This window comes from Lepisma saccharinum, chromosome 27 (genome assembly GCF_977018435.1).
Source record: "Lepisma saccharinum chromosome 27, izLepSacc3.1, whole genome shotgun sequence".
NCBI lineage: Eukaryota > Metazoa > Arthropoda > Insecta > Zygentoma > Lepismatidae > Lepisma > Lepisma saccharinum.
This window is the reverse complement of record NC_139255.1, coordinates 57047349-57069154: the sequence shown is the minus strand read 5'-3', so window position 1 is coordinate 57069154 and position 21806 is coordinate 57047349.

Here is a 21806-nt window from a genome sequence, read left to right as displayed (position 1 = left end):
GGCTGTGTTAAATATACAGAACAGCGATAACAAGTGTTTTCTCTGGTGTGTGTTGGCTGCACTGCATCCTGTTTATTGCAAAAATAATCCAGAACGGATTTATCATTACAAACAATACGAGACCGACTTTCAAAGTGTAATGTCTGGCATCGAATACCCGGTGACATTGTCGGATATAACAAAGTTCGAAAATCGTACAGGAAAACGCATCGCTATTAATGTGTATTCCTTCACGTCAGATAAATATCTCGTGCACCCTGTCAGGATAAGCGATATCGACGATGACGATGCTTGTGTAATAAATCTTCTTCTAATTTCCAACGAGGATGATCATCACTACACACTAATTCGTTCTCTATCACGTTTGGTCAGAAGTCAATCAACCAAGCATGCAAACAACATCGAAGTTTGCCCGAGATGCCTAACCACGTTCGACGATCGTGACCGACGTGATCATCAAAATCTTCATAGTCGTCAAATTGCTCTGGAGAAACTTGCAGAACATAAAATTTATTGCGGTGACAACAGACCGGCTAGAATGTTGATGCCCGAAACGAACGAAGTTGAAGAATTCAAAATGCACAAGGCATTGTTGGAACATCCTGCAATCATCGTCGCAGATTTCGAGGCGTTCCTCAAACCACTCTCCTACTGCGAACCGGATCCCGAACTTTCCTCCACAACGCCGTACCAGCTTCATCAACCTAATAGTTTCGGCTATGTTGTTGTGCGACGTGATAAAATAAATGAAGCATATATATACCGCGGGCCAAATGTAATCGAACACTTCCTGGAAAAAATGGTGGAGGAGGTTGAGGTAATTGGTAGCGTACTGCTTACATCAAAACCGATGGCACCTTTAACTGAAAATGAACTTCAAAATTACAATTCCACTGAGGTGTGTCCGGTATGTGATCAAAGTTTCACTGATGAGAACAAAAAAATATTCCACCACGATCATTTCAGCGGAAACTACGTAGGTGGAATTTGCAACACGTGCAATCTTAAAATCCAGAAACCTAAATTCATCCCCATATTCTTTCACAACGGAAGCGGATATGATTTTCACCACCTGGTGAGACATCTTGGCTACGATCCGAAACGTATAGGTGTCTTGGCCGAGAATGAAGAACGCTACATTAGTCTCAGCAAGCAAGTGTCGATTCCGGGAACGAAAAATACAATCGAGATGCGCTTCCTGGATTCGTATAGATTTCTCTCTGCAAGTCTGGATGCTTTAGCGAACAAACTCACCGACGATCAATTCAAAATAACTGGAGCTAGTTTTCCCAACGTAGACATAGAACTCGTTAGACGTAAAGGGATTTATCCTTACGAATACGTTAGTGATGGTTCTAAATTTAACGACGACGCTCTCCCACCTCCAAGAGAATTTTACAGCAGACTCAGAGAGAAAGGAATCACGGACGAAGAATACCAACACGCGCAACTCATGTGGGAGAAATTAGAATGTAGGACACTCGGAGACTACCACGACGCATACTTAAAATTAGACGTGACGATACTCGCGGATGTTTTTCAAGCGTTCAGGAGAACGGCAACGAATATTTATAAATTAGATCCAGCGTATTTCTACAGTCTACCGGGATTAGCGTGGTCGGCAATGTTATTCCAGACAAAGGTCAAGCTGGAACTGATATCGGACGTTGACATGTTGCTATTTATCGAAAGAGGGATACGAGGTGGAATGGTGCAATGCGTACAGAGACATGCAAAAGCTAATAACGTACACATGAAAGAAGATTACGATTCAAATCGAGCATCGAATTACATCTTCTACGCCGATGTTAATAATCTCTACGGACATGCCATGGTTCAAAAACTTCCTTACGGGGATTCGAATGGTTAGATCCCACTTCGATAGACATTATTCATTTCGACGATAGCGAGTGTGGTTTCTTCGCAGAGGTAGATCTCCAATTCTCCGACCACCTGCACGACACGTTTTCGGATTTGCCTCCGACTCCCGAAATCAAATGTCCACCCGACTCGGTTCAAGACAAGCTTTTGTTAACATTGGACCCTAAACAGAGATACGTCGTCCACTACAAGAATCTCCGGTTTTTGATTGGAAAGGGTGTTCAGATAGTAAATGTTAGAAGAATACTAAAGTTTAAACATTCCACGTGGTTAAGACCTTACATAGAAACTAACACACAACATAGAACAGCTGCCACTTCCGATTTAGACAAGGACTTCTTTAAATTAATGAACAATGCGGTGTACGGAAAGACCATGGAGAATGTTAGAAAGCACGTAGACGTGAAATTAATTTCCGATAAGAATAAATGTCGGAAGTGGATAGCCGATCCTAGATTCAAGTCGAGAAAAATTTACAACGAGAATTTGGCACTTTTCAATCTAGATATAAAATTGATGAAATTCAGAAAACCAATTTACGTTGGCGCAACGGTTCTCGACTTGTCGAAACTTTACATGTTCGAATTTCATTATGACGTGATGAAACCCTTCTACAATGATAAAATATCACTTTTGTACACGGACACCGACAGCTTCATTTACAGCATACAAACACCTAACCTATACGAAGACATAAAAAATCCCTCCATGCTTGAGTATTTCGATACTTCTGCGTATCCTCAACCCAACAGATTTGGGATTCCATCTCGTAACAAAAAAGTCCTAGGTAAACTGAAAGATGAATGTAACGGTGATGTTATTGTCGAGTTCGCGGGTTTGCGTTCGAAGATGTATGCCATGAGAACAGAGAGTAGCGTCACGAAGAAAGCAAAAGGTGTGGGCAAGAATACGGTGGAGAACAAACTCACCTTCCACGATTACATCGATTGCCTTTACTCACAATCGACGATACTAAGTATAGAACAAAGAATCCAAAGTGTAGACCACGTGATTACAACAAACGAAGTTAGGAAAGTAGCATTAGATCCGCATGACGATAAAAGATGTATTTTGTCTTGTGGAATCCACACGTTGCCTTGGGGACACTATTGTTTAGAAATCAGTAAAAATTGTAGGCAATGCAAATGAAAAAAAAAAACTTTAACTGTCTCACATACACAATAAATAACTAGCAAGGACAATGAATTTCTTTGGTTTCCGAAAGCAAACAATGGAGACTGTACACCGCACGGCAGATCATGAATTTCTACCTTCCATGTTATCTAAACTCAACGGCCTGTTGATCAATCAATTTTTGGAACGCTGCTCTTCTTGCTGGAACAGTGACGATTTCGGATTCGCGACGATCGACATGACGAGGAAACCCAACGACGGAAAATACAGAAACAAAATCAACGACTTTCTAAACGTTGCAACGTTGTGAGAAACGTTTCTCACAACGTTGCAACGTTTAGAAAGTCGTTGATTTTGTTTCTGTATTTTCCGTCGTTGGGTTTCCTCGTCATGTCGATCGTCGCGAATCCGAAATCGTCACTGTTCCAGCAAGAAGAGCAGCGTTCCAAAAATTGATTGATCAACAGGCCGTTGAGTTTAGATAACATGGAAGGTAGAAATTCATGATCTGCCGTGCGGTGTACAGTCTCCATTGTTTGCTTTCGGAAACCAAAGAAATTCATTGTCCTTGCTAGTTATTTATTGTGTATGTGAGACAGTTAAAGTTTTTTTTTTTCATTTGCATTGCCTACAATTTTTACTGATTTCTAAACAATAGTGTCCCCAAGGCAACGTGTGGATTCCACAAGACAAAATACATCTTTTATCGTCATGCGGATCTAATGCTACTTTCCTAACTTCGTTTGTTGTAATCACGTGGTCTACACTTTGGATTCTTTGTTCTATACTTAGTATCGTCGATTGTGAGTAAAGGCAATCGATGTAATCGTGGAAGGTGAGTTTGTTCTCCACCGTATTCTTGCCCACACCTTTTGCTTTCTTCGTGACGCTACTCTCTGTTCTCATGGCATACATCTTCGAACGCAAACCCGCGAACTCGACAATAACATCACCGTTACATTCATCTTTCAGTTTACCTAGGACTTTTTTGTTACGAGATGGAATCCCAAATCTGTTGGGTTGAGGATACGCAGAAATATCGAAATACTCAAGCATGGAGGGATTTTTTATGTCTTCGTATAGGTTAGGTGTTTGTATGCTGTAAATGAAGCTGTCGGTGTCCGTGTACAAAAGTGATATTTTATCATTGTAGAAGGGTTTCATCACGTCATAATGAAATTCGAACATGTAAAGTTTCGACAAGTCGAGAACCGTTGCGCCAACGTAAATTGGTTTTCTGAATTTCATCAATTTTATATCTAGATTGAAAAGTGCCAAATTCTCGTTGTAAATTTTTCTCGACTTGAATCTAGGATCGGCTATCCACTTCCGACATTTATTCTTATCGGAAATTAATTTCACGTCTACGTGCTTTCTAACATTCTCCATGGTCTTTCCGTACACCGCATTGTTCATTAATTTAAAGAAGTCCTTGTCTAAATCGGAAGTGGCAGCTGTTCTATGTTGTGTGTTAGTTTCTATGTAAGGTCTTAACCACGTGGAATGTTTAAACTTTAGTATTCTTCTAACATTTACTATCTGAACACCCTTTCCAATCAAAAACCGGAGATTCTTGTAGTGGACGACGTATCTCTGTTTAGGGTCCAATGTTAACAAAAGCTTGTCTTGAACCGAGTCGGGTGGACATTTGATTTCGGGAGTCGGAGGCAAATCCGAAAACGTGTCGTGCAGGTGGTCGGAGAATTGGAGATCTACCTCTGCGAAGAAACCACACTCGCTATCGTCGAAATGAATAATGTCTATCGAAGTGGGATCTAACCATTCGAATCCCCCGTAAGGAAGTTTTTGAACCATGGCATGTCCGTAGAGATTATTAACATCGGCGTAGAAGATGTAATTCGATGCTCGATTTGAATCGTAATCTTCTTTCATGTGTACGTTATTAGCTTTTGCATGTCTCTGTACGCATTGCACCATTCCACCTCGTATCCCTCTTTCGATAAATAGCAACATGTCAACGTCCGATATCAGTTCCAGCTTGACCTTTGTCTGGAATAACATTGCCGACCACGCTAATCCCGGTAGACTGTAGAAATACGCTGGATCTAATTTATAAATATTCGTTGCCGTTCTCCTGAACGCTTGAAAAACATCCGCGAGTATCGTCACGTCTAATTTTAAGTATGCGTCGTGGTAGTCTCCGAGTGTCCTACATTCTAATTTCTCCCACATGAGTTGCGCGTGTTGGTATTCTTCGTCCGTGATTCCTTTCTCTCTGAGTCTGCTGTAAAATTCTCTTGGAGGTGGGAGAGCGTCGTCGTTAAATTTAGAACCATCACTAACGTATTCGTAAGGATAAATCCCTTTACGTCTAACGAGTTCTATGTCTACGTTGGGAAAACTAGCTCCAGTTATTTTGAATTGATCGTCGGTGAGTTTGTTCGCTAAAGCATCCAGACTTGCAGAGAGAAATCTATACGAATCCAGGAAGCGCATCTCGATTGTATTTTTCGTTCCCGGAATCGACACTTGCTTGCTGAGACTAATGTAGCGTTCTTCATTCTCGGCCAAGACACCTATACGTTTCGGATCGTAGCCAAGATGTCTCACCAGGTGGTGAAAATCATATCCGCTTCCGTTGTGAAAGAATATGGGGATGAATTTAGGTTTCTGGATTTTAAGATTGCACGTGTTGCAAATTCCACCTACGTAGTTTCCGCTGAAATGATCGTGGTGGAATATTTTTTTGTTCTCATCAGTGAAACTTTGATCACATACCGGACACACCTCAGTGGAATTGTAATTTTGAAGTTCATTTTCAGTTAAAGGTGCCATCGGTTTTGATGTAAGCAGTACGCTACCAATTACCTCAACCTCCTCCACCATTTTTTCCAGGAAGTGTTCGATTACATTTGGCCCGCGGTATATATATGCTTCATTTATTTTATCACGTCGCACAACAACATAGCCGAAACTATTAGGTTGATGAAGCTGGTACGGCGTTGTGGAGGAAAGTTCGGGATCCGGTTCGCAGTAGGAGAGTGGTTTGAGGAACGCCTCGAAATCTGCGACGATGATTGCAGGATGTTCCAACAATGCCTTGTGCATTTTGAATTCTTCAACTTCGTTCGTTTCGGGCATCAACATTCTAGCCGGTCTGTTGTCACCGCAATAAATTTTATGTTCTGCAAGTTTCTCCAGAGCAATTTGACGACTATGAAGATTTTGATGATCACGTCGGTCACGATCGTCGAACGTGGTTAGGCATCTCGGGCAAACTTCGATGTTGTTTGCATGCTTGGTTGATTGACTTCTGACCAAACGTGATAGAGAACGAATTAGTGTGTAGTGATGATCATCCTCGTTGGAAATTAGAAGAAGATTTATTACACAAGCATCGTCATCGTCGATATCGCTTATCCTGACAGGGTGCACGAGATATTTATCTGACGTGAAGGAATACACATTAATAGCGATGCGTTTTCCTGTACGATTTTCGAACTTTGTTATATCCGACAATGTCACCGGGTATTCGATGCCAGACATTACACTTTGAAAGTCGGTCTCGTATTGTTTGTAATGATAAATCCGTTCTGGATTATTTTTGCAATAAACAGGATGCAGTGCAGCCAACACACACCAGAGAAAACACTTGTTATCGCTGTTCTGTATATTTAACACAGCCCTCTTGTGTTGAATATTCGGTGGAAGAGGAACGTAGCTGGAAGCTCGAAGAGGCAAGAATCGATTCACGTAAACAGTTAACGTGTGAGGACTTCCACACAGAGACCATCCCGACCCTTTAGCCTCGAAATCGTCGTGTTTCTTAACCAGCTCGTTGGAAACTTTATAATAAAAGTTGTCCAAATTTTCAACGTCAGCAAAATGAAGAGTCTGATTTTTTGTACAATGATAAAAAATACTCGTTGTGCCATCGACTTTCTCGTATTCGGAAAACAGAACAACATATACTTTTATAGAGTTGTTTTCAAGTTTATCTTTCAAAATATTTAGTACAGGTGTTTTCGTTTCGTCCAAGAAACTAAGGATGTCACGGCCTGGTTCTGACTTAATTGAAAAATCCTGGAGTTGGTCGTTGAATGCAGATCTAATTGGTTTGCCTTCATTGGATAATTTAATTTGCTTGGAAGTAGAAGCTTCCGTATCTGCATTATCGATTTTTCTTTTCGATGCTTGTCCGGTCGATGGTTTGCAAATTTTGAGGTGTTTACTTAAATTTGCAATGCTAATCATCTTTCCGCATCGAGCACAAGGCTTAGAAGGTAACAAACGATTAATTCTCGAACCTGTTTCGCCACATCTTGCCCTGTGTACCGATAAATTGTTCCTTGAGATTAGCTTCCCACAAGTAACACATTCAGTTTTATCATTTTTACAATTGAAACTGGTGGTGGATGCCATTGCTTTTTCGAAAATCACAGAAATCAAAAAATATAGTATATAGCGATACAATTTTCAGGTATGTTATTTATATAGAATTTCTTGAGGTGAAATAGAAAATACACGATCACGTCAAAATTCAATCTGGTCGAAATTACTATGAAAAACCACGTGAAACACCTTTGAACTTGAAATAATAGATGGTATGTAGCTTCAAAAAAAAATTAAATACCTATTTTTTTTACAAAAACAAGAAGCACTGCAACAGGACGTCCGTACTCTTCGGCTGCTCTCACGAGACTGACTGATCTGCAGTGTATGCCGTCTTATATAATAAAAGCGCAGACCGTATTGAAAACACCTGTAATAATTAACCAATCAGAAGACGTCACATTAGATATGACTCATCACATTACATCATAACTTGTTGTAATATGTTGTGTAATAATTTACTCCCTTATAGTTAATACAACAAAAAACATTAGATATGAGTCATCACAATGTTACGTAATAACTTGTTGCAAAAAAACATTGTGTTGCCAACACTGCGAGAAAAAAATTGCCAGCTCCTTGCTTTAGGTTACGTTAGACCAAGAAAAAAAACCTTGGTGATTTTTTCGAGTGAGAAGCTGGTAACACTGCGAGAAAAAGGTTGCCAGCTCCTTGTTTTAGGTTAGGTTACCCCAAAAACCTTGGTGATTTTTTCGAGTAAGAAGCTAGCAACACTGCGCTATCAAATAGAGCTCATGCCTTACAAGAAAAATCCATTAAGGCAAGCTCACCACTTCAGCTCACCACAAGAGGGCGTTGAATTCCCCAAACTGCACTACTAGTTATCTTAGAAACAGTAAGACTTAGGAAAAATCTGTTTGCGGATTCGTCATGTACGCCTATATGTAAGTAAAATATGAATAGAACCTATGCTCGGAAATCCAAAATGGCGACCGGAAGTAAGGTTATCTTTGAAACGGTAAGACTTAGGAAAAATCTGTTTGCGAATTCGTCATGTACGCCTATATGTAAGTAAAATATGAATAGAGCCTATGCTCGGAAATCCAAAATGGCGACCGGAAGTGAGGTTATCTTTGAAACAGTAAGACTTAGAAAAAATCTGTTTGCGGATTCGTCACATACGCCTATATGTAAGTAAAATATGAATAGAACCTATGCTCGGAAATCCAAAATGGCGACCGGAAATGAGGTTATCTTGGAAACGGTAAGACTTAGAAAAAATCTGTTTGCGAATTCGTCAGGTACACCTATACGTGAGAAAAAACATGAATAGAACCTATGTTCAGAAATCCAAAATGGCAACCGGAAGTGGGGTTATCTTGGAAACGGTAAGACTTAGGAGAAATCTGTTTGGGGATTCATCATATACACCTATACGTAAGAAAAAATATGAATACAACCAATAGTGTTCGGAAGTCATGCAGGTTTGGACGTGACGACGCAGTTCAATAACATAGGTTAGACCAAGAAAAAAAACCTTGGTGATTTTATTTCGAGTAAAATATTGGCAGCACTGCAAGAAAATAAAGCTTATGTCTTACAAGAGCAAACTATTAAGTCGAGCCTCACCGAGCCTCACTTCGAGCCTCACTTTCAGTTGCAGCTCTGTCTTTATGGTTCTACTCTAAAGTAGGTCAAAGCACGTAGAGGCTCTCGTGTAGTTTAGCACAAAAAAAATAAATAGGTTAAGTTATATCACGTAAGATCGTGGCATTCGTACCAAGTACGAGTGGGAAAAAAAAAAATAGGAAATTTTACAAAAACATCGCTAAACGCTAAAACATCGACAAAAATTTGTCAAAATATGTCAAAAACTGATTTTCAATTGATAAAAAAAGAGGCTACAAATGCATACCTACCAAGTATGAGTGGGAAAAAAATGAGATGCTGTGAAAATTGCACTGAAAAATCGTCAAACGCTAAAACATCGACAAAAAATTGTCAAAATATGTCAAAAAGTAATATTCAATTGATTAAAAAAGAGAATACCTACTAAGTATGACTTTGAAACAACCCAATTACACTACTGTTAATTACGAAAGACAAGTACTGAAGTACACACAACGGCAATTAATTTATACAGCATTTTTTACCCATGAGCATATTTACTTTTGTTAATTGGTCCATGGCCGTTTTTTAGATTTGTCTCGAGACGCCACCGCCGCGGAAGAGAGAAAAAATAATACACTAATTATCTCATTATTTCCATTCTACGAGCTTACGATCTTTATGAGCAATAATTCTTCACTGAGGAGCTGTTCTGTTTTTCCTACCACCGTGGCAATTAGCTTCACAACTGTGACGTCCCAATCTTCCGTTAGGTTCTTCATGCAGTTTCAGGTTCAAAGGAAATGGCCCACTTGGGAACTGGGAAATCCCGAAGGAGTTTCGTCGAGCACAAATAACAGCTCCCGCAAAATCTTCAGCGTCGGTTCTGCTCATCCGTTTTCTCAACGAAGGCCGGAATGTTTGACTTGACCTGGATGCTTTCTTTCTCTTCTGGGGCTCGGATACAGATCATTCATCACTGCGACAGGAGATAAGGAAGGTCACGGTGATTAAGCTTCCTTATTCCTCAAGTGAAGACTTATCCTAGGGTAACCGAATCACAAGATCGCAAGACGTTTTTGCCTCGGTCCAGCCATTTCTACATTCATATAGCCTGCTTAGAATGTGTAATGAAGATTTTTAAAGTTCGCTCTGTCTATGGAGCAAGAGAACGAAAACATGTCTCTGCGCAAGTAGTGAACACGTGAGATGGAACGGGATTGCGTGGAGGGAGAGGCGACTCCAGCTATCAGCCTTGCAGCAGCGTGTACTGCTTCGCTCCGTCCACTCATTTTTTCCCCTTCTGTGCCGCTATGCGCGGTCTTGCTCCAGAGATTCCGGAGATAGAGCCAATGGAGGCTGGACCTACAGTCTAAAGTGCGATCCGAACGTTAACATTACATTATAAGTCGAGAACGTTAACATTACCTTGCAATGAAGTTAACTGAACTAAACCAAATCCATGCCCAAAACCGGCCCGGACATAGATGCACTTTGCGAGTATCCCGTCATCAATTTCTCATCATATCATCACTCATTCTCATCGTCGCGATTAGTCAAAAGTTGAAGAAGAGCGACGCGAAAACAAACAACTAAACTTATCCTAAAGTGAGCGGATCACAAGATGTTTTTGCCTTGATTGGACCATTTCTACATTTACATGGCTTTTATATTATGGCAACATCAGCACACAGGCTATTATTTCCCGTCACACAGTACGAGTATTAAAAAAAAGGTAAAGTGCCCCCTGTGCTTAGCACCACGCCATGAAGGCGTAAAGGGTGTGTGGAGGTAACGCCCCACACTTTCTTGATCAGGTCGTGAGTGGGGGTGATGTGATCAGCATCACGGCCCTGACCCCCCAGGGTTTCCACCAGGTATCCATGTCATTCGACGCTGGGTGGGAACGTTTGAGAAGTTTCCGGATTTGAACCGGCCGGGGATCGAACCCGGGACCTTTAGCATGGTATATATATATATATATATTAGCGGCCATTACACAGTACGAGTATAAGCCCCTTGACTAGAACAACATGATCTTAACAAGGGAATAAAATATTTCGGTTAAAAACTTTCTAAATCAATTCCTATAACTAATATTGCCATACACTATTAGCAATAACTCAAAAAGATCTTGGTGTTATCATCGCCGAAAAGCTAAACATCAATGACCCGTTATCAAGAAAACCGATTCTAGGTATGTTGATAGCGCCTCCATACTACTAAACGAGCCATGCGTCTGCTCGGTATTCTGTATAGGTTTCCTGAATTCCAAAACCAATCAGCCATTACCATATTTTTCAAATCCTTTATCTCTCCCATTCTTGACTACTGCTCCCCCATCTGGACTATGGCTTCTAAAACTAATCTTTCCAGGCTTGATTCTGTCCTCAGCTTTTTCCTCGCCATAGAATACCTTCTCTCAGACACCTCCGTAAAACAGATATTATGTCTATTCTGAACATCCAGTCACCACACACTCGTCACGAACTAGCAGACATGAGATATTTGCATAAAATCATTAATGGCAAAATTAAAACCGAATTCCTTGTCAACCAATTTCATCTACGAGTACCCGCACGGCCAACCCGCAACGTAAAGCTCTTTCACATTCCCGCTACAAGGCTCTCTCCCCTACAGCGGTCACTTTACTATAGGCTCCCGCACTTATATAATAACCTGCCTCTAAATATTGATATGTTCTGTTCTTGTCAGAACACAGTTTCCGACAATCGCTAACATGTAACATTTTTTGTTTCGTCTGCCATCTTGTATTGATGTGTTTTGTTGTTATTTTTTTTTCTTTTTGCTACAGTTTCAGTATGAAATGGTCTTTCAGTACTGTATCTGAAACTTTAAGTAAATTTGGTTTGGTTTGAGTTGGTGTTTAAAGTCCACTTTATGCACATTAAGGCTAATCGGGACTGGACCTACGGTTTAAAGTGGGATCGGAACCAGTGTGCCATGTGCCTCCGCCGGGTATCGAACTCGGGCCCCCCTTGATTACAAGGCGATGACGCTACCACTGCGCCATCGACAGGCTCTTTTAAGTAACAATAAATAAATTATACTGTCTTTGAGAATAGTAGACTCCAGTCTGAACTTGCATTCAATAATAATAATAAGTTTCCATTACTGAATGGCAAGATATGAAATCTTAATACCCCCCGAGAAAAATCCTGGGGGGCGCCCTTGATGTGATCTCTTGTCACCATCGCAGCGCTTCCGATACACGTTTACAACTGGGTTAGTTTTTTAATATTCCCCCAGATGGCAGATATAAACTGCACCTCGTCTGCTATCCACCCCCGCCCATTAAAAGAAACGCAAGTGAACTACTCGAAACGCTTCCACGGCTCCGATTTCGTTCCGGATCCAATTCAAATTCACTAAAATGCGGATTCTACGATAGTTTGTGCGTCGCTAGTTAAGGCAAGGAGATCTGATGGGACCACACTCCTCGTCGTATTACAACCTTGTTCAGTGGACTGCACGATGGAAATCCAGCTTATGTCTGCCTCATTCGATCCGTTGGAATTTGACGGGTCAGCTTGCTTGAGGCCGACCTCTTTCCATCTACAGAAGTGTCATCCACCTCGAAGCTTGCAGAAGACACATATTAAGGTAACCAAATTCAGGTAAAAGTTTAGTATGCCCGAAACGTATTTCTTCAATTTTACAGGAGAAAGTACTTACCGAACTGACTTTCCGTACACTTTTGAAAGGTTGTGGAAGTGTTTTTTTCCCTCGCTTAATTTATTTCGCCGGTAAATCATGTATTTTTAAAGATTAATGTCTCTCCAATGCACGAAAGCTGTTGCCTCTATGTCCTTCCACTATGTGAATCAAATGTTGCGTGCGTTCGATGATTAAACTCCCGGTCAGGGTTTCCAACCACACCATTGTTTTCCAAGATCATGACAATTTTAACTATGTTTGCCTAACCTAACCGAACCTAACCTAACCTTGCCGTACATGGTTCGTGGGGCTATTTATGAACGGTTCGTGGGGCTATCCGTGCATGGTTCGTGGAGCTATTTATGAATGGTTTGTGGGGCTACGTGCATGGTTCGTGGGGTTTTCGAACCTGGAAAAAATACAAAATCATTAACACGAAAGTACGTATTTTTCGATGAAGAAGGTTACAACACTGCATTACCACTGATCATGGACAACACTAGTCAAGATTCGAAATATTTTAACGTTCCACTGAAGGCATGGAAATCATATCTAAACTTGCTTGCTTTGAATTGGTTGATTTGGTTTATTTTACCTCGCTCTTCTACCACTTTTGACTATTCGCGAAGATGAGGATGAGTGGTGATGTGATGAAATTGATGAATGGACACACACAAAGAACATCCATGCCCAGGCCGGGATTCGAACAGTCGATTCTACTCGTCGTAGCGCGCTGTGCTAACCGCTCCACAACGGAAGTAGGTGCCCTTGACCCTCTGTACCCCGGGAGAAAGTGGAATATCTTGCATGGTTTATGAAGATTTTGTTGTTTATGAACTTTTTCGGTGCATTTTAGCTCTCGAAAATGTGTTATTGTGAAGTAAAGTAGGTCTGTTACCTTAGCGTGTTACTTTACTGTGAAGCAGAACAGCATGAAGGCTTCGCGCAAGTGAATATAGCACCCAAAACGACTTTCCACAACAGCAGCTAGAATTTTACGTAGTTAGGATAGGATTGTTAGGTTTGGTACTGATAATTATTTTCAGCTTGTTCTTTCGCTATTTTAGTGCACATACGCGTACAAACAGTTTTACTAACAAAGAGCTGCAAAAGGACTCCGAAATTGCTGGTTTTAATTTACGTGGGCCATAGTTTGGGGTCAAATATCTCCGTTATTTGTGCTTTCCTAACGCTGGAACCACTTTTACATTATGTAAAAAATTGAAATCTGTCGATTAAAGAAAAATCGACGTAATTTTCGAGGGTGTACAGTGAGTAAACGGCCCCGAAGTCCTTCTTAACTTGAAAATATCAGATGGTAGAAAAGGAGCAACTAAAAGCAACCGTAGATTTATTTCGTCCGTGATCCCCCGTCAAAAGAAAAAAACTCCTTTACCATTTTAAGCACCAACTTAGGCAAACAACAACAAAAGAAAATAATGATTTTTTTTTAATAGATATCACATCTTGTACTTTAGACGTCATAGAGCAAATTGTGAGCAGAGCTATGCAAATTCATTTCTTGTGCAGAAATTTTCATTAACAATTATTTTGAAGCGCAAATATTCTGATTAATTGGAAATTTTCTGTGTTCAATATGATAATGGAATTGACCACTTGTCAATTTAATTTCACGATGCCGGCTGCAAGATTTCATTGCATGAAGTGGTTGACAACTAATTTAAACCTAATTTTATTTTGTCAACAAACCTATATATGATCGAAATATTACCCTTTATGATTATGCCATAATTTATTTGCTAATATTTAATTTCGAGGACGTCGGTCTCCGTGGCGGAGTTGTAAGCACAGTCTGCTGCGACGTCAGTGTTTCCGGGTTCGAATCTCGACCTAGGCATTGGCGTTCGTTGTGAATGTTCCTTCACTTTATCAATTTGATCATGTCATCACTCATCTCCATCTTCGCGATTAGCCAAAAGTGGCAGAAATGTGAAGTAAAATAAACCAAATGAATCAAGCGCAGATTTTAATTAATGCATAAAGTTAAAGAAAATGGAAAGGTACGAGTAAATTTGTTAGATTCGGGGAACCGACTTTTCATGAACGCTGTACTAAATTATTCACGAGATAACAAAAACAATAAAGACAACTTTATCATTTATCCCTTATCATTTTCTTGCATTGATACGAATTTTCGCTTCGTTTTTGTGTTGATTTAGAAGCAAATTTACGTCTGAGCTAAAACCGGATTTAGAGTGGGATGGGAGTTGAACACTTCCGTTTCTGGCAATGCAACGTTTCTTCTGTTTCAGACTGGCAGCATTTCGCTCCATGTCAAGACAGCATTGTAAAGCAGCGGAAGGCGATGCGCTATCTTCCTCCCATTCATTATGCAGATGACAGTTCTTGGGGTTTACGTCCAGCATGACTTTCAAGTACCCATGTTTGCCAAAAGAAAAAGGCAGGAAAACAAACCTTGCGCTGTTTGATGTTCTGCGCATGTTTTCTCAAGGTGTGTGCATCCCGGGAACGGTTTCTTCTCCATAACACACCGCAATTACCAAATTATCCTTCCGTATAAATTTTCCTCTTAGTTCGGCGTTACAAATAAGTTGGCGATTTTTTTATGATTTGGCATACAAAGATGATAACACCATTCAGCCTTGTTTCCATGATATGAAAAACTACATAGGAGAAACGAAAAAGAGGCTGAAAGACAGGTTGAAACGACATAGGGATGATGTACGACTTGAGAGAGAGAGAGAGAGAGAGAGAGAGAGAGAGAGAGAGAGAGAGAGAGAGAGAGAGAGAAATTCGATATTTAAACACACGAGAGAAACAGGACATGACATAGTGTGGGACGAGGCTAAGCAGATAGGAAGGGAGAAGAGAAAATGGAAGGAGGCCAAATAAATAGAGAAGAAAGGTGAAGAAGACACAATGAACTGGAATGGGGGACTGAAGATAAACAACAAAGAATGGAAGAAGGTGTTAGAAAGAGTGGAAAGGACAAGAGAGAAAGAGCAGAGGAGAAGGATGAAAAATGAAGGAAAAAGAGCGTGAGATAAAAACTCCAACCACATTCTATACGGAAGTTAATATGTTTAACCTTTTAGGTGAAAGTACAGTTGACAAGGGAAGCCACCTGCTAGAATGTTCCAGAACAACTTTCTAATAGTCTGTAGGGAGTAATGTTTGTGTATATATAATGCCCTGTTTTTGTATCTTGTTACATTTGTACTTGGTACAAGGTTGAAACGTTACGTTTAGTTTAAAATTTTAATAAAATAAATTACTGCCTTGGTCAGCATATTTAGTTTTTCATAAAAAAGATGATGTACAGTGAGATGTATATATTGTACTAAGCCAATTTGGGGCCATTGCCCCACTGTACTCCTTCGATAATTACGTAGAATTTCATTTTAATCTACAGATTTCGATGTTGTACGTAAAATAAAATTGGTTCCAGCGTGTGGAAAACACAAATAACGGAGATATTTGATCCCAAAAGTATGGCCCACGTAAGTAAAAAGCTGCCATCTTGGCCGCTCTTTGTTATGAAAACAGTTTGTATGCACACTCAATAGCGAAAGAACATGTCAGAAATTGCAATCAGTTCCAAACCTAATAATTGTAACCTAACGGCGTAAATGCTGAGGTGGAATGTAGTGTTGGGTGCTATATTCACTGTAAGGCAACACGCTAAGGTAACAGACGTACTTTACTTCACAATAACACATTTCCGCGGGCTAAAAATAACTGAAAACGTTCATAAGCAAGAAATGAAGCAATGAAGAAGAAACGTTACTCTAAGGAAGAGTTGCTCTACCAGAGTGTTCAATTTGATCGACCTGCTTCAGTTAATTTTTTTTAAAAAATATCCCCACTTGTGCATTACTTTCGGTACAGCCCTCGTATATCGTATTAAACTGTCATCGCTCTACCTTAACAGAGAAATAAGAGAATCATTTCGCTTTACTGCCTACGCCTTCATGACAAGTAGTTTTCAGCAAAGGTATAATAAATCGCAGTTTAATCCAGGATACGGATACATGAACTCGAGAAATCCTTACGCAATTCTGTGTAAAAAAACAAACCCGGACACCAAACAGGCGGATGGGGCGCGATACGTGACGTCTGCGCTCGGCATCATTTCAGGCTAACGAGGCCGTTTCCCTGTTCTCTCTGCGAGCGCAATCGTCCCCCAGTTGAGCGTTTCCATGGCTCGGAAACAACACCGAGTTTTCGGGTGGGTGATCATCGATGTTCCGCACCGTAACGTGAAGTTTTATTGTTTTCGTCGAAACGGGACGAGATGAACGGAAACGCCAGTGTGTAGAAATTGATTCCGAATGCAAATCTGATGTTGGCTTAGGTTTTGCAATTTAGCTACGACCCTCTCCCCCTAAACCTCCCGAAAAAGTCATCGCGGTGGCTTTGTTCTCGGCGATGGGATCAAAGTGAAAAAGCTCAGACTGAAATGGGTTTTAAAGAAATCAGAAATTGTTGCTTGTGTGGTGTAAATACCGATTTTCAGCTCCCGGTGGTTCAGGGTTGGGTGGGGACGCCACCCCCTAAAGCTGTACACAGTCCAAAACACAAAAAAAATCACGTACGTCATGATCCCTTCCATTCACTTCATAGTGGAAGCGGGGGATGCCTTGAAAATTTTTAGATAAATGTAGGATCAGCTGCACTAGTGTCAGGCTCGTACGCAAAGGGGAAGGGGAGCATGCCCCTTCTAGAGCTATGCGAACCTATAAATACGTACGAATATAGTATTATCGATTTTTCAGTCCCGATTTTTTCAATCCCTGTCCCGACTTTTCTCGATCTGCGGTCATGATGCAAACTCACATTCAGACACGTTGAAAGAATCATTTCTATATAGTATGTATGCTATTTTATAGAAAATGAATTATAATGGCTGTTCAATTGAAGGGATTTTGAAAACGTTTAATTTGTGGAATATGGTACTATTAGAGAATTGAATGTAAACAAACACAAACTGTACACCGTGTGATAGCCTTTGTCTGTAAACGACTGTGTTACTGATTGTTTCTCGGGTCAGGGAGTGTCTATCAGTGATTTGAATATTTTACTTCTTTATATCATAATATTCCAACTCTATAATTGTACGTCTAGCTACAGTACAGCCACAGATAAGGATACCAGTTGAAAAAGTGCCTGACTTTATTACTTATTTCTTCAGTAACTGTGAGAAATGAGGATAATATCCAGGTATTCTCCAGAATCTATTCTTTACATACATCATTCTGTTGTTTTCTAACCGCTAGTGAAGATATCACGCCAATTTTCAAAAGCGAAGCCACCTAAGCTTCGCAGAATCGCAGGGGTCTGTTTTCTGGGAGGAGGTGAGAGTCTGGTGATGTCAGATTTTGACCTCGACATCGGGGAAATTCAGCAGCGCCATCTCTTATTCTGTTTGGAAGAAGAAGTGGAAGGAGTGCGAGTGGTACCCTCAGCGCCTCTTAGTGGATTATTACAAAACTTCTTGCGAATGGCGATTACCAGTGGGAGGTCCGTGCACCGGTCTTTTTGCCTCAGACATCTGGTTATATACCTTTATCTGTGGTACTACCATAGCATTGGTAGTCACATCTAATATTGATTGATTGATTTATTTAGTTTATTTTACTTCGCGTTTTGTGCCTCTTGGCTAATTTGCGAAGATGGGGATGAATGATGAAATTGATGAATGGACATTCACAAACAACCAAGCCCGAGCGGGATTCGAACCCGGGATCCTTGGCGTCGCAGCGTCGCAGGTCACATCTAATACTCCAACAGCATTTCGGATATTCTCTATTTTCCACATTTTCGGATATGCCACCCCTTACCTCTTTCCAACAAGTATTTGTAGTAGGTAGGCTGTTATATTCATCCCCCAAATCGCGTAAAACACAAGAAACGAACACGCCACTTAAGATTGTAACAGAGAGGGTAGACGATGAAAGCTTTACATTCCCTATTCTTAATGCATATACATTCTTTACTTTTTAGATGCTGACGACTTTCATTTCTGAATAGACACTCTTATGCCTGAATCCTGCTGGATTTTCCAGTTGGACTTGGACTAGTTGTGTGGTACTGGCTCAGCTGCTATAGCCTGACAAGTTAAGTCCCGATATGCGCAGATCGCTGCGGAGCACTTCCTATTACATCATCCTCCCCACCACTCTTCTACTCACTGGTCTGGCGTTGAGAGTACCAGTGGTGCCAACTCAGCAAAATTAAAAAAAAAAAAAAAAGGTAAAGTGTTCCCCTGTGCATAGCACCACGCCATGAAGGCGTATAGGGGGTGTGGGGGTAACGCCCCACACTTTCTTGATCCGGTCGTGAGTGGGGGTGATGTGATCAGCATCACGCCCCTGACCGCCTTTACCCCCCAGGGTTTCCCCCAGGTACCCATGTTATTCGACGCTGGGTGGGTGCCGGGGCCGCTTTCACCGTTAGAAAAGTTCCCGGATTTGAACCGGCCGGGGATCGAACCCGGGACCTTGAGCATGGTAGTCAGACGCGTTACCGACTGAGCCACCGCGGCCACACCGCGGCCACAGCTAAAACAAATATGACAAACTATTTTCATGGTCCAGTGGCTCTCCGCGACAGACAAATCTGCAATGGAAACTGAAATTGATGCGGAGAATAGAGTGAAAGCATTGTGAACAATGTACAAAAGGCAATTGTACTTAAAAATTCAAAGTGTACCTTATGTGAAACAGTATGCAATTGACACGAAATTTAGAAACGCGGGGCACACCATAATACGACTTCCGCCTTACCACGCAGACTTATCAAGGGTAAGGCATTCACTGGACGCAAAGAAAGAATTGCTGGGAAAATTATTTAGTGAATATTCTGTACAGAAATGGATTAAATGTTGTGAACATGTGAAAAAAATTGAAGATTCTTACTTTGAAAGAGATGGACTTAAGGACGAGCGCGTAGATGAACTGATAATTATAATTAGACTTGGTGAAGCCGATTCAGACACGGACACAGATTCATCGGTAGACACAGACTCGGTTGAGTGGGAGAGTGAAACTGAAGAAGGAGAACTGGAAAACATTTAGAAGGTGAGCTCAGTTCTATCGTTTATATATTTTTCATTTTTCTATCATTTTATTTCATACATTTCTTATGCTGGTAAGAAATATCCCTAATATAACTTAATTCATTTAAGGTTTAAAGGGAAAATATCAAAACGTATTTAGAATTTAGCGTAATCAATAGGTAGCGTAGGTGAGGGGATACTAATTCATGCCTTTCACATTCAAATTTCGTTGAAAATTCTCAGACGATTGCGCTCCCTCCAGGTCTGCAACACTGCGAACGAACGTCGCCGCAGACAATGGGGTGGGGAAATGTGATGCGAGGTGCGCAAACAATGGATTGCAGCGTCTTGTTTTTAAACTTGTCAAGTTATAGTTTTCGCCCCACACGATATTTGTTTCCGTACTTGTCGGCATACTTTTATTCCCACAAGACATCGCGCAGAGCGGACAAGGTTAGAATATGGACGAGCAATTTGAAAAACATTGTAGGAGAATTATTGCTGTTATTCAAAAGGAAAAGCATTGGCTTGAAGGAAAATATAGTAATCATTGCGTACCGATCAAGCTTCTTAACGAATTCGGGTATGCATATTCATACATGAGATTCGCAGGATTTATTCATTAAAACAATATTTTTTTCAACTAAATATAGTATCAAACATTGAATGCAATTGTGACAATAAGGATTTTCAATATTGGCTAATCATATTTGTCGCGTACAAATCTCATCGCTTTGTATAAATACCTAAATATTAATGAACTGAACACCAATGCACATCAGCTCTGTTATTTTCTTTTTTATCGAGAAGCGAACGCAAACAACCAGGAAACCACAGACAAAATACTTTTCATTGCCAATCTCACAGATTATCTTATCTTCACATGGCCAAACTTTCGCCCTGATTGGCTGTTCCATAGAATCTGGAGAAAGTCAGTTGCAATTAGAACATGGTTTCGTCGTCAAATCCCGTCTAGCAGCCATCATTTCCAGGCAGGTAGCCAGTCAAGCACCAAGTAGACCATTTCTACTGGAAATCCAGTTCCGTGTGATTCGGTGATCTCAGAAGAAAAAGTCTGCAAGGCACCATACCGAACTCTTTACTGTATATCCGCGCACCTGGGAGACAACCGTTGGTTCTCCAGAAATGAACCTCCCGAATGCACATTTCAGACACTGGTGGCTGCATATGAAGCGAAACCAGACTTCACCAACTTACATAACCGAGCGCCTCTTGACTACGAAACGCGCAATCAGGAACAAGCTCTCCCAAGCGCTTGGAAAAGCTGACGCTGCCACCTCAATGGGCGACCACTTCAACCTCATCTCCTTAACCATGCCAAAGAGCGGTCACAATAGATCCTTCAGAACTTTGCCTCGAGAATGGCACTACATTGAAATCCTCAGGATAAAGGCAGAGGTCAAGGGCAGGCGGAGATATCAAAGAATTTCTCGTTAGTGACGTCAGATTTGCAAAACCAATCAGTTGCAGAAGTTGTTCTCGAACTTTGACAGTTCACCTCTACCTTGCTTCCATCCGTTTTCTATATACTCTATGGTCCTTTTACATTGCACCGTGTTTTCTTCCACGTCATCCCTTTGTTCTCGCACCCTACTCTCTCACTATGTTTTATTGCTACTTTTCTCTCGCTTTCTTGTTTTTCCTGTCATTTCCTTCTTGTTCGTTTCTCTCTTTGCGCTCTCCCTCTTACTTCACTTCATCTCTCTCTCTCTGTTTCCCTTTATTGGCCTCTTTTCTGTTTTTACCTTCCTTTTTCCCTCTTCTCTCATTTAACCACTTGTGTATCTTGATTTACATTCCTTTGATTGATTTGCTTTATTTTACTTTGTTTTTGTGCCACGTTTGGCTAATTTGCGAAGATGGGGATCAGTGATGACATGATGAAATTGATGAATCGACACTCACACTCATCCATGCCAAGGCTGGGACCGCTGGCGTCGTTTACTCCCCTTTGACGTTTAGCATATTACTATAACAACCCTTTACAGAAATATAGTGCCTCCCCGATGGCGCAGTGGTAGCGTCGTTGCCTTGTAATCAAGGGGACCCGGGTTCGATACCCGGTGGAGGCACATAGTAGTTTAGATCCCACTTTAAACCGTAGGTCCAGTCCCGATTAGCCTTACTGTAC